Source organism: Marmota flaviventris, chromosome 11, assembly GCF_047511675.1.
Source record: "Marmota flaviventris isolate mMarFla1 chromosome 11, mMarFla1.hap1, whole genome shotgun sequence".
Classification (NCBI taxonomy): domain Eukaryota; kingdom Metazoa; phylum Chordata; class Mammalia; order Rodentia; family Sciuridae; genus Marmota; species Marmota flaviventris.
In genome coordinates, this window is record NC_092508.1 from 108,266,832 (window position 1) to 108,281,670 (window position 14,839).

At 39.6% G+C, this 14,839-nt stretch overlaps 1 long non-coding RNA gene across 1 annotated transcript; it reads left to right on the plus strand.

Moving 5' to 3' along the window:
- The first annotated feature begins 743 nt into the window (after nucleotides 1-743).
- On the plus strand, nucleotides 744-5,357 carry LOC139707667 (uncharacterized). The gene is made up of 2 exons (XR_011709140.1): nucleotides 744-1,336; nucleotides 5,011-5,357. It is a non-coding gene; the product is annotated as an uncharacterized lncRNA (long non-coding RNA).
- The last annotated feature ends 9,482 nt before the right edge of the window (nucleotides 5,358-14,839 follow it).

The window sequence follows — 14,839 nt, forward strand, 5'->3', positions numbered from 1 at the left end:
CCACACATCCTTTTAGATTGTTTCTGAGATTTCTGCCTTAAGTCTGAATTGGACCTTTCGCCAAACTGTGCTTACCCCTATGATACCACTAACAAGGCTCCCCAAGCCACTAAGCTGTACAGACAACCCACTGGTCCCTACTAAGAAAGAGCAGGGGAGCAGGGAAGTGGCAGAATTTCACAGCAGGTGGCCTAAAGCACAGGCTGCCATGGGGAGCCCGCCATGACAGTGCAGGCCTGAGACACACTGACCTGTCACCCAGGGCAACCTGACGACCTCAACACAGTGGGGATACTCACTGCATAAGCACACTCCACACAGCTCCAGCTTCAGACACCCCACTGAGGGTTTGCAATTCAACAACTTCAATCTCCCCTTTCCCAAATAGGGAAGAAAATGAAAGTAAGATAAACCTGCATGGGATTCAGGGCTAACCAACAGCATTAGTACCTTTCCAAATCAAAATTTGCATAAATTTGGACCCTCAGAATTGGTACTTCTTTCAGACCCTAATTTGCTTAAGTTTGGACCAATAGCAGTGACCTGAGTGCTATATAAATCCCTAGACCTGCTAACAGGTCCTCTCTTGCACACAAGAATTCTGTTTCTTTCTTCAATAAATCCCACTCTTAGACTCGCTCATTATAGTCTGTGGGTTTTATTCTTTAAATTCATGAGACAAGAACCCTAAAAGAAGAAGAAATTGACATTGAGATGCTGGGCTGGGCTGTGAAGTCCTTGTTGGGTGCAGAGCAGGCTGAACTGTGTTGTCTGCAGGGCAGGCTGAACAGATGTTGGCTGCAAGATAGCCCACGCACTCAAACCCCCCTCTATCTGGTCCTTTATCACCTGTTTGCCTCAAGTCTGAACATTCAACCCTGCTTAAGGCTGAACACTTAACCCCCCCCCCCCCCTTGGGCCAACAAGGCAGCTTGCAGACCCAGAGGCCCCATTAGATTTGGGCTATAAAAACTCCCTCCTGCCAGGCCCCCCTCTCTCTCCCTCTCTCTTGCTCTTTCACTCTTGCTCTCTCTCTCTTGCTCTTTATCTTTCTTATGCGCGCTCTCTGTCTCTCTCTTGCTCTTGCTCTCTCCCTGTTCATCTCTTCTCTTTTCTCTCTCTCTCTTTCCTTCTTTCCTTTCTCTTTGTTGCACTGCTGCAATAAAGATCTTTTGGTTGCTCCGAGTGTTGTGGTCACTTTCCTTTCATTGGTGCCGAAACCCAGGAGAGGGTTAAAACCCACTTTTGGGAAGTGCCACTCACCGGATGGCCTGAACCCAGGCCTGAACCCATTTTCTCGACTGCCAGAACTCCATCCACCACCAGCCTTCGATTGGTGAGTTTCCCCTCCCTGGAGTCCTAAACCCAATGGTGGTGTCAGGAGGATTGCCCACCTGCGGGGAGGAAAACACCCCACCACAGCCTTTAAGGCTATGGTGGCCCTCAGGGACTCCTTCCTAGGGCAGAATAGACTCCTGGGTTCAAAATTATTCCCTTCCCTTCCCAGCTGTTAGTTATCAGCATAGGCTTTGTAGGTCTCCCTCGAGGGACTGTGTAACCTCCGGGGACACATAACAGAGAACTGAACATCACAGTCCACCCAGACCTTCACCATCTTGGTGGCTCTCCTAAAGTCCTAGTCCTCAGACACTTACCCTCCCCTTCCTCCCTCTTCCCCTGTCTCTCTCTATCCCCTCTTTCCGGCCCTGCGAGTATCTGGCCTCTCCAGGAGGGGTCCCGAAAAGAAAAGCCTTGGCCAAGGTCTCCCATGGCTCCAGCTCCGTCCAGGACGAGAGCTTCGACTGTCAGGATTCGGTGACGACCAATCTCTGCAGCTCGAACCTGCCACTAAGGCACTCCTGATTTTTGGCTCTAGCGGGGACGCCCCTTTTGCCAATAAATCAGTTTCCTCCTTCTCTCTTATACTACAGTTGCGTCTCCTTCCTTCTCCTCTATACCAAGTTTGCATCCCCTTCCCTTCTCCTTATACTACTTTGCGACATGGGTAATGTGTCCTCTCTGCCGGTCGACTCTCCCCTACAATGCCTCTTGGATAACCTCAAAACCCTCTCCTTGACACCAGACATCAAACCCCCAAAATTGATCAAATATAGCACCCAGGCCTGGCCCACTTATCCCTTAGACAACCAAAGCAGATGGCCCCCCTTTTGGGTCCCTGGATCCCTCCATTCTAAGGGATCTCTGCAATTACTGTGAGCATTCGAAAAAATGGGTAAAAAGCTGCTATATGAAAGCTTTCTTCTTGCTTGTGCTCTCTGCACCTCTTGCAGACCTCTGCAAATTCTTCTAGCTTGCAAACCAACACCCACAACCACTGATCCCCAATCTCCTCCTCCTCCGGACTCATCCACTACTTTTGACCCTACTGATAAATTTCCACCCTATCGCCTGGCTCAAATAGGTCCTCACCCTCAACCTTCTGCCCCAGCCCCTCCACTGTCTCCCCCACCTGAAGTGACTTCTCCTTTCCACTCACTAGATCAAAAACCTAAACAACTGTTTTTCCTCAAAACATTGCCTCTTTTCTGAGGTAGCAAGTACTGAAGGAATCCCTTCACCCACTCACTCCTCTCTTCTTCTGTCAGTGCCCACACCAGGTCCCACCAGGTCCTCTTACCAGCTAACCCAAAGCTCAAACCAGCTGAGCAGAGCCCTTGGACCCCTATCAGAGATCTGGTGAAAATGGCCTTTAAAGTTGCTTTGTCATCACTGAAAACAGGTTACTAAGAATTGTCCCTTACAGGCTTTTTTGGGATACTCACTCCCATCCTCCCCTCTGCTCTACCTGTTCTACTGCTCAAGTTTTCCTTGCTAGGGAAAATCCTATTCTTTTACATCACTCCTTCCTCATTCTCAGATCCACCAAGCTGCTCTCAGCCCCACCTTCCTGTCTTCCCCTCCCTACCAGGCCCACAGAAAAGACTTAACTGACCTTCTCCAGAAATCTTCACCATGGCTGATTTTAGGACTTTTAGCAAAAAAAATCTCTACAAAAAGTTCAATGTAGATAAACTTCCTATTTTCCTGTTGCCCTGTTTTACTTGGTCACTGGCTGGAAAAATCAGCACTCAAAAAGCTAGACACCCCCTTACTAGTTTTTCACAAAATATGTAAAACAAGGCCACTGGCTTTGAGCTGGGGCTTCACAGAGAAGTCTACATTTCTAATAAAGTTACCAAATGGGCTCCATGATAACAGCTGGCAGGGGTGGGGAGGGTGGGGGGAAGAGGAGAGAAAGGGAAGAAAAAGCTCTCCCCCTCCCAAGTGTCCTTAAAGGGTTAACTTGCCCAGAACAGAGGGAAAAAAAAAAAAAAAAACTGCTTTTTGTGAACTTCTGCAGACTGCGAACTTCTGAGCCCCTTCCCTTACATGTTGGGTACAAAATTCTGAAACAACATAAACTTGGGGTTCAGGGGATTAATTGATTACAGCAGAAGATGTGCCCTCTAAATCCGGCTGCAACCAAATAAAACTATTTCCCTATCTTCAGTGCTATCTTAGGTGCCTTGCCTTGTCTGTTCCTACAACAGTATAATTCTATATACTTAAACATTGTTCATGTTTTCATGAAATGGTCAACAGATGTGATTAATTGTGTGCTGCAAATAACAAAATATCTCTTATTAAAATGAAATAATTTGCCTAAGTTCAGAAATTTATAAGGATTATTTAAAAATGTAAAAGAAAGAGTTAACAGATAGGAAACAGAAATTAGAAGGTTCTAGGTATGGATTTAATAGAAGGAAAATGTGTTTCTGGATAAGAGAGTCTATTAAGTAAATAAGAGGGTTTAAGTAAGTGCTAAAGAAGGTCTGTATATACAACTATGGTTAAACAACAACTGTTATTTTGCAATATTGTAATATGTTATTTCTCTAAAAGCTAAACTTGATCAATATAAAAACATCAGTAGTAATTGTGGTACTATTACTCTTCTTTGTATATTAAATGTATTCATATTTTCCAGGTATATGTCATTAAGATAGAAGCTTTAAAAAACTATATCAAGCTGGTGTTCTCCAAAAGGTTGCATGGTTATTTTAGGCTTATAAAAATAACATATCGGAGATTTATTTATATCATTTAATGTTTTATAACTGGACCTGTTATCAATAAGATTAATATAAAGTTCTATACACTGGGTACAATTTAAATGTAATATACTGTATTACCTAGTATTCATGTGACATCAACAATATATGTAAATTTTATAAAATAATATTTAAAAAAAAAAGATCAGCTTCAATACTAGAACACTTTACCTAAGATTTATAAATCTTAGCCTTACCTGGGATAAGGCTGTGCTTCCCATCTTACTACATGTAAGAATGACTCCAAAGTAGGCCAGACTTCAGCTAAAGCCCAATACTCTTAATTTAGGGTGAAACTGACTTTGCTGGATGTTTATGATCAAGACTTAAAGTTAAATTAAAATGGCCAAGAAAACCAATATTTAGCTCTGGCCCTCTGAGTCAGTCTGAATCCAGGGAACAGGGAACTTCTCTAAAGAGCTTTGCAAGTCTGGGCCACATAACCTCCTGATCAGGGAGATTAATGAGACCACTGGAGAATGAAAAGCCAATCAGTGCATTTGCTGTGAATAGGAGGGTCATTGGAGACAGGAGACATCCCTGATGCTTCCAAGGGAAGCCACAAGGTCAAGCAAGACCTGGACCCATCCTAGTGCAAATGGCACTAGCAGAACTAAGAAGCTGCTCTCAGGTTCCCCCATGAGCGACCCCTATGGGAACTCAGCTGACTCTTAACAATAGATAGAAACAAAGTCAATTTTGACCAACTTGGTCTTAAACACCTACCAAAACCAGTTAAGCCAAAACCAGTCATTCCTGGGAGTAATGAAGGACAAGAACAGCTAGAAAAGAGAAGACAGCAACTAAGCCAACAGGCTCCATGGGGAATGCTCAGTTAAGTATGGCCTTGGCTCCTCCCCCCCCACAGGATTAGTCCTCTCTATGTTTCTCCTAATAGAACCATGTCTATTAAATTGCCTACAGAAGTTCATGCAAGATCAGATACACAAATTCACCAACAAGCTGGTCAATCAACTACTTCTTTAAGACTATCAGCCCTGATGCCCAAGATGGACACCTACGACTCATGACCAACTCCTCTGGCTCCACAGACTCTGTGCCCATCTAAAACCCTCTCTAACCCTTTTTCCAATTTTCACAACCCCTCTTTCACTTCCTAGGAATGAGAACTACTCTCCAGCACATCCACTCTGCTTATTCTGTCTGCTCTACAGTATCCCCACAAGGAAGCATCAAACCTAAACTCCCCCTGGTACCACCATGTCTCCCACCTTAAAAAGGCACTTGTTCCAAATGTCCAGTCCTGGACTTCCACCACGCCCACCAAACTCAAAATTTCTCGCCAACCCTCTTCTTCTTTTACTAATCATTATTCTCTCTCAAGTTTTTATCTCAAACCACAGATACTGCTTCTACATCCAAGCGACATGACACCACCCACTCTCAGTTTATGGGTCAAGGCGATTGCCCTTCCACTGGCTGCAATCAGGCTGTCACCCTTAACATTACTGGATTCAACCAAGCCACCTCCAATACTTCCTAGAGTCCCTGCTACAGGACCAGTGGCTGATACCAAGAATCTCCTCCATCTAGGACTGGTTTGCTGCCATCGAGGACTTGTGGCTTCAAGGAACTTTTATGGACTTTACCCCTACCACAGTAGTTGTCTGTAGCCACTGAGTGTTATTTCTGCCCTGGTGTTCTCAGACCTGTCCCCGGAACATTCCTCCACTTCCCCTTCTAGGTCTAACGCGCCCACCATTAAGCAGGAAGAAGCCAGAGGACTTTACGCCATCCCCTGTGTCACTTAGAAAAACAAAAAGGGAGGAATGCTGGGTGCAGAGCAGGCTGAACTGTGTTGCCTGCAGGGCAGGCTGAACAGATGTTGGCTGCAAGATAGCCCACGCACTCAAACCCCCCTCTATCTGGTCCTTTATCACCTGTTTGCCTCAAGTCTGAACATTCAACCCTGTTTAAGGCTGAACACTTAACCCCCCCCCCCCTTGGGCCAACAAGGCAGCTTGCAGACCCAGAGGCCCCATTAGATTTGGGCTATAAAAACTCCCTCCTGCCAGGCCCCCCTCTCTCTTGCTCTTTCTCTCTTGCTCCCTCTCTCTTGCTCTTTCTCTCTTGCTCTCTCTCTCTTGCTCTTTATCTTTCTTACGCGCGCTCTCTGTCTCTCTCTTGCTCTTGCTCTCTCCCTGTTCATCTCTTCTCTTTTCTCTCTCTCTCTTTCCTTCTTTCCTTTCTCTTTGTTGCACTGCTGCAATAAAGATCTTTTGGTTGCTCCGAGTGTTGTGGTCACTTTCCTTTCAGTCCTGGCCTACCATTCAGAGGTGCAACACTTGTTGGCTACAGAGACCTGCAGTCTGTGCAAACCACACTTGCAAGCAGAAGCAGTGAAGCAAGTTTAATCTCAAACCTCTGATTTCACCACCTCATTACTATGGTGCAATTCATTTCTCAGTCGCCCCAGAATGCTGCTTGCTTTAGGCATCAGCAATTTACTAATCTCTGTAACCAGGAAACCAGTACTGTCCTTAGTATGCACTAGACACTCTGGAGAGTTTGTTAAAGTGTTCACCTCAACTGCTGAGGGAAGATTTTTGGTTTTCCAATTAGGCCTACACTGGCCTGTGAATGCTTTTAGTGGTCCACTGGAAGAAGTCTTTCCCAAAAGGGTGCCTTTGTTCTTGTAATGAGGTCTAAACCCACCCCCTACACATACACACACACACACACACACACACAGCAAAAGGGCTCTGAGGGAGATTGTTTCTAGGTTCTCATTCCTCACCCTGAACTGAAAAAAAAAAAAACAATAGATTGTTACCTCTCCAAGCTCACCCATTCAGAGTTGGTTTGAACCCTTAAGTGTTAGATGCTATTAGAAGAGATTTCTCCAAGCTATTGTGAAACTTTTTGGTTCCCTTACATAATTAAACCCCACACAAGAAGCGCAGGATGAGCAATTCCCACACAGCTGGTGAGAAGAAAACAGATCTGACCTTTAAAGACTTAACACATGCAAAAAAGGTCATCCCACAAACAGCCTGATCAAAAAGTGAACTGTTTTATCGCCTTCTGAAGGAGGGAATGAAATCTTATTCCCTTTTCTCTTCCACAGCCACGAGATTCAAAGCATGGTCGTGGACATTAGCTGAATCAGCATCACATGGAGCTTGCTAAAAACATGGGCTTTGATGTCTTCACCACATACCTGCTGAATTGGGGCCTGTTTTAAACAGGTGATCTGTATGTACACTAAAGTATGACAAGTAGTGCTCTTTGGAATCTTATATTTACCATTAATTTCACTCTGACAGAGGCTGTTGGATTTTGCTTTTTGCCCTGTTTTGTGTTGTTGCCCTAGTGGTGGGAAGCATATGGTCCTATGGATACCTCATCTTTCAACCCCTGGTCTGGTGTCTCTTCTACCAGACCAGTCTTCTTTCCTTTCCTGAAACACACTGTGCTTTTGTGCTTTCTAATATTTGTAGGTTGTATCTCAGATTAGTCATTGTTCGGTAATATTTCCAGCATTTATGCTCTCCTGAGGTTTTGTTTTCTCTACTACTTCACGCTTTCCTTTCTTTCTTTAATTCATTGTTTTTTTAAAGTAAGGGCCCTTTTGCAAAACAACTGTGGGTCTCAACTGAGTAGTAAGAAAGGGATTTCTGCTGACTCAGCTCTATTGTGAACTTTTTTTTAGATAAATCACATGGCAGTTCCAGCTGAAGGTCTGAGGAGGTCTGCAGGGCTTGCATTTATGCATCTGTGTGTGAGTGTGTGAGTGTGTGTGTGAGTGTGTGTGTGTGTGAGTGTGTATGTGTGTGTGTGTGTGTGAGTGTGTGTGTGTGTGTGTTGGTGGGGGCACAGGGGTAGTGAATGAGCATGGCAGGGATTTATATTTATTTTCAATAAGTTAGTTAAAAATCAAGTAGTGTTTTTAGATATGACAACAAAAGTACACGTGACAACAGAAAAACAGACTGGATTGAATCTAAGCTTTAAAAAAAAATTATGCTGCAAATTATACAATATGAAAATGTGCCGCAGTCCGGCTGCAGCAAAATAACCGGGGGGTGACGAGGAACTTGTGTACATTGATACAGCAGGAGTGGGAGCCGTTTATTGTAGGACAGGAGTGGTATGTATACATTCCACACAGCTTATCTTAATTAACATAAACTAGATACAGCAGTCAACCAATAAGGAATCTCCACACTTAATGGCTCCCTGGCGTTACTTCACAAACTACTCCCTCTGCAAAATGCCAGGCGCCATCTTGACTTGTTTACAGACTCTAACAAAAATGGAGAAGCTGTGCACAGTGGGACATGCCTATGATCCCAATGGCTCAGGAGGCTAAGGCAGGAGGACTGCAATATCAAGGCCAGCCTTAGCAATTTAATGAGGCCCTAAGCAAATTAGCAAGGCCGTGTCTTGAAATTAAAAATTTTAAATAGGTCTAAGGATATGGCTGAGTTTTTAAGTGACCCTGAGTTTAATCACTGGTACCCCTCCCCACCCAAAAGAAAAGAAAATGGAGGGGGAAAAAAACTAAAGAATGGGAGAAAACATAAGTCAAAATACTGATGAGAAACTTGTATTGAGTATAAAAAGAACTCTAACAAATTAACGATTAAAAAAAACTAATTTAAAGATTTGAAGAACACTTTCTTAAAACAAGAAAGTGTGTACTAATGGTGAATTACTTCATGAATTTATATTAAATATCACTAATCATTAGGTAAATGCAAATCAAATTCACCTGTCTACTAAATGGCTATAATTAAAAAATTATAAATAAATAAATAAAAAGGAGAAAATAACAAAGTTTAGCAAAGTGATGGACCACTACATATTGCTGGTGGGATTGTAAAATGATACAGCCAGTTGGGAAAACAGTTGGTAGTCCCCCAAAACTTTAAACACAAAGTTATTGTATGACATTAGACATAAGAGTCAAAAACAACCTGAATGCCCAACAACCAATGAATATGTAAATAAAATGTGGTGTGTCACCAAAAAGGAATATTGTTCAGCAATTTTTAAAAACAAAATGCAGATACAATGATATAATATAAGTTAACCTTGAAAAGCATTATGCTAAAAGAAAGAAGCCAGTAACAAAAGACTACCTATTATATTGGCCCACTTACATAAGTAAGTCCAATCTACGGAGAGAGAGATTAGTAGCTGCTTAACCTGAGAGGGAAGTAACTGCTCCGGAGTATGGGGTTTCTTTTTCAGGTGCTGAAAATGTTTTAGAATGAGATAAAGGCTATCATTGTACTCTCCCATGAGCATATTAAAAACCACTGAATTTTACACTGAAAAGTAAAAGGATTAGCTTTAGGGTGTGCAGATTATACATTAATAAAGCTGTTTTTTAAAAATCAAAGAGTAAATGAAATAACATGTAGCATATACACTCTTTTGATATATTTCTAGCATTTTGCAAACTGACATTGTAATAGAGGTACTAAACCTCCAAAATTTCTAGTGTAAGTGGCTCATAAGAAAAAAATCAATAGAAGTTTAAAGAAGGAAAAGATCACTGCATTCTATGTATGTGTCCCTTTGGCCATGCATACACTCATTCATACGTGTGTATGCTTGATGCACTCATTGAAACTACCAGATGTGAGGCATTGGGGTAGGCTTCTGGGATATAGCCCTGGGAAACAGACAGTATCCTGGAAACAACATGACCCAGTCTCAAGGTAAACTCAAACTAATAACAAATAAGCCAGATGACTAAAATTATAGAAAATAAAGTAGAAGTTGCCAAACTCATTGTGTTCATTTAACCCCCTACTAGAATTTTGATAAAATTATGTATTCCCCCACATAATTTTAGGTTGACATCTCAACATATTCATTATGAATTTAAATTAATAATATCTTATGCATAGTGGCTAGAAACTATTACAAAAAATGTAATAACATTAATGAATATAATTGATATAATATTTCATGATCCGATTTGATAAAAGATTTTAGCTCTGTATTTTAATTGAATTAAACACATGATATCTGAAATTCATTATGTAGTTGCTGTAAAAATATAGTAGTCCTCCAAAACATTTCACCTACATTTCAAAGAATCACTAAACTATGTTACCTCAACTGTATGACTTCCAGCACCCCCAAATAGGCAAAAATACTTCCTCTCCAACGAGTTTCATTCCTAATCAAAATATATATAAAGTCAGGAAAGTACAGAAAAACCTATAAATTGTAGTACCTAAATTGGATATTAAAATGCATATTTCTTATTTCAGTATTTTAATTTCTCCTTTGTTTTATGTCCTGGTGGATTTTATATCTCCAAGAGAATTTTTAAACTTCAGAGTAGCATTAAATTTGGTGAAGAAATTTATTTATTTGTTTGCTTTTGTATTTCGTGTTTTCAGTAAATTGGAAGAAAGAATATTATGAACAACTGTGCATTGTCAAGCCAACCAGTTATAATTAAAAATATGCAGGGTCTGGGGTTGTGGCTCAGTGGTAGAGCACTTGCCTAGCACATGTGAGGACCTGGGTTCGATCCTCGGCACCACATAAAAATAAATAAAACAAAGGTATTTAAACAAAAATAATAATAATGATAATAATAATAATAATAATAAAAAATACGTATAAAAATTTGGAAATAAGATACTTTAAAATGCTTGGTATAGATGTTCTGATAAGAAATCTTTATCTGTCATCATGATTACCTGCATCACTATTGGTTAATGGTAGTAACTCCATGGGTACCCAAACCACAGTTTGAGTACCACCATGCTAGAGTAGACTTGGGAGCTTATGCACTCTGTGGAATATCTCTTTAAAGGATACATATGAAAAACCACCACAGTTAACAAGTGAGGAGAGAATAAAAAGTATGGCTGATTTTCAATTCTTATAATCGTGATAGCTTACATAGAGATGGAGAAATTATGACCAAAGCAGGTTCTGTCAGACATATTAGCCTCTGCACATGTCAGCCTTATTAATTATACTTTAGTTTTAAGTCCACTATTCATTATATCTGGTCAGCACTTCTGATTGGGGTTGAAGTATGGAAGAAAATAAAATATGCTTTTCCATTCAGATCAGACTATGCTCAGGAGAATATGGTAGACTGTTGCCAAGATAAATACTACTAATATTTTCCATCACTCTATAAAAAAGTCATTGAGAGATGGAGTCTATTCCTACAAATCCTGGTATTTGGACTAACTTATGACTTTATGCCCAATGAATTATTACAATGCTAACATTATGTGACTTCTGTGATTAGACCAGAGGAAGCACTGTAGCTTCCCCTTAGGTATCTTTGGACATGGGGAGAAATTATCTTTCTCAGAGAAAACTCCTATCCTGATATTCCTAGGCTATTAGGAAGCTCAAGTTTATGAAAAGGCCATGAGGAGAAAGGAATACCCAACTAGGATCCACCTCAGCCAAGACACTGAAAATATGGTAGAAGTCTCTTCAGATACCTCCAGATCAAATACTACCTGGTTGTAACTGTAGCAAGAAATCAAATGGGAATGCCACCTATGCCAGTCAACTACCAGAATCCTAACAGACACTGTAAGGGCTATTTAGGGACAGTGAATTTGGAAGTGATTCATCAGAAGCAATGTGAACCTGAATTATTTATTTCTACAGGTTTTGGCTATATTATCTTGTTGAGAGGAAAGTCTACTAAGTTGAATTTAACATAACTAGAGGTGGCATCATGGTAGTTACTTGTGCGAGATGGAGAGACCTGAAGCCAGGGTACTGAGATGCCAGGCTTACTCCTTTATAATAACTTCAATATATATATAGAGAAATGATGCAAGAAAACTTTAATATATATATATATATATATATATATATATATATATATATATATATACACACACACACACACACACATTTCAATTGATTTCACTTTTTGTCACCCATAAGAAACTACTGTTATGTTTTTAACATTTATATGTAGTGATATTGCCATGAATGTAACATAGGGTTTTCTAGAGCATAGACAATAATTATTATTATTCATAGCAGGAGTTGCACTAGGTCTACTTTGCTCCAACTCTTGGTAAGGTAGTTGCCATTTTCCACTCTAGGATATGTATGGTAAATGAGGAATCAGGAAAATATGACTCTGGGTAGTTGTAGAGAGGGAGAAAAGCTGACCTGCCTCCTCTCTTCAGAGATGGAAAGAAACTGTTCACTCCTTAGTATAACCAAATAAAAATTTGAGTAGCTCATTATTTCTAACTCTTTGGAATGTTAATGCACATCTCCAGGAGGATGATAAGATAAATATATCCAAATTGGCAGGTAGGGGTATCCCTCCAGATGTCCTATCACTATTTATTCAATCATAATTTAACTTCTAAAGCTCACCTTTTAATTATTGGTCCAAGTTTTAGTACAATATTCTCAGAAAGCCCTAACTATGCAAAAACATAAAACTATTACCCCTACAACCCTAACTACGCAGAAACATAAAACTATTACTCCTGAAAAAATTAAAATGAAATCAGATGACCTAATGAAAGTCATCACATGTCTCACTGAAGCTGCTCCCAGTCCCCTAAGACATTCCTTGTTTATATATTCTTTCTACCATCTCCTCTCCAGAGAACATCAAGTTTAATTCATGTGAGCATTAATTTCACTGTTGCTTACCTAATTAAAACAATTCAATCCTCCCTCTCTAGTAGCCGACTTACCATGTCCCAGAAAGCTGGTGTGATCTAACCCCTCAATTCTGTGGCCATTAAAATTACTTCCATGTAAGTCTTTTGCTAAGATGGCTTTTTCCTTTGATCTGGCATGGCTGTCATTTGAACCCCAGATCCCTGTCACTACTCCTGAGAGTCTTTTCCTGAGCATCCTCTCTAAATGTGCTGCCTGCATTCTCGTAATGGGCTTCATGAAGCCTTGCAACGATGGCTCAATGATTCAATTTGCTACCTATTTATTGTTCATCTAGCACATGTGATCCAGGAGGAAAAAGATCCCCTTTGCCATTTGTTATTTTATTTTCTTAGTGCTTAGCACTGAGCTAAAGAATAGATGAGTAAGTGAGTTTGTTGGGGATATGTTCACACAATCATTTGAAAACAGATGGCACATCTTCTTTGAAGGTTAGAATTTGCTACCTTGACAATAAAAAGACATTCAAAAATACAAATTGAAAAAATAAATAATTAGCATAAAAAGTTAAAAATAAAATCAAAGGTGAAGATTTTTTTTATAAATAGTAGGTAAAAAGTGGTCTATTTCAAACTTTCATTTAACTTATAGTCTGCACCAACAATACAGTAGTTACTTGAAGGAAGAGAGAACTTACTAAGTATATTCCTTTACTCATGAGAAGTTCCTAACTACTGAGTGAAGCATATATACAAAAATTAAATTGCTTATCTATACATATGAGTGTTAAAGAATAGGAAGAACCAATACACTTCTTCAATCTTTTACTTTCTACATGGGGGAACAGGAGGTCAAAGGAAAAAACTTCAGATTATTTTAGGAAAAAAACAAGATCAAATTAAAGTTCAATAAACTTATTAAAATTTAAGTCTTATCTTCCAAATAGTATTGAATCCGTTTTTAGCACAAGCCAATATATTTTAAAAGATGGATATTTAGTATTTCTTTTTAAAGACTGTTGCTCCAGAATTTTCAATGGGCAAATCTTTGGAAATGTTCCAAGTTCCAAGGATTATATATAATTAGCTTTTCTATAGCATCCCCTCTCCCACACTGCACAGTTCTAGGCTCAAAATAAGTGTCTAATGCCTTGGGGTGGCCCAGTTTTAAAAAATCAGAATGTAGTAAAAGCTCTATAAGATTGAAAATGAGAAAAATGTGTTTTAAATTTGGGCATGTCTCTGAAACATTAGGTGACCTTGAGCAAATAGCCTCATCATTCAGATTTATCAGATGTAAAATGAGAAGGCTAACTAAATTATTTCTAAGGTCTCTTGGAGATTTAAAATTCTACAAATAGGTAAGAGCATTTTAAAAGGCATGGGATTCTATGAGCATTTTTAAAGAAATTATCAATTTTCAAGGAAAGAAAAATGTGCCTCTTTGGAATCTCAGTAATTGACAAAAGGATAAAGAATGCTGAGGTGCAAAGCAGATGTTCTCTGCTAAGAATAACAACAAAATATTAATTCCAGAATAAAGGGCAGACAGTTTACTCAGAGGCTTTGGTAAGTCTGAAGAGATGCTGTAAGCAAAATAGAGTTTTGCACTATCTAAAATAGGCAACAAATGAAAATATATTGAAACTACTTTCTGCCAAGATAAATAACACAATTCCTGCCTACATCGAACAGTGAGATTTCACTAGATATAGGAAAGATAGCAGGACAACCTGGCAAAATAAATCTCCATTTTCATGTAAATAAACTATAGTTAATTAATACATATTACATCCTATAAAGTGAGCCTTCAATACTTTCTTAGATAATGTTCACCTGCTGGTTGTTATCGATTGATGGTTATCTAATAAATTGTGCCATGTTGAATTCTTAATTCTAATTATAATGGATAATTCATTTGGCTGAGTAACAGTCACATTATCCAACTTTTAGTTCTGGCCAGTTTTGCTTTAATTTAGTGTTCCTGAGAATGCTAAGGACATCCTTTACTTTCATTTTTTAATTATATGCTCTTATTTAAATAAATTTACCTTGCCATTTACTTTGTAAGAATAATCTCTATCTATTTTCATTGAGACCTACTAGTATACC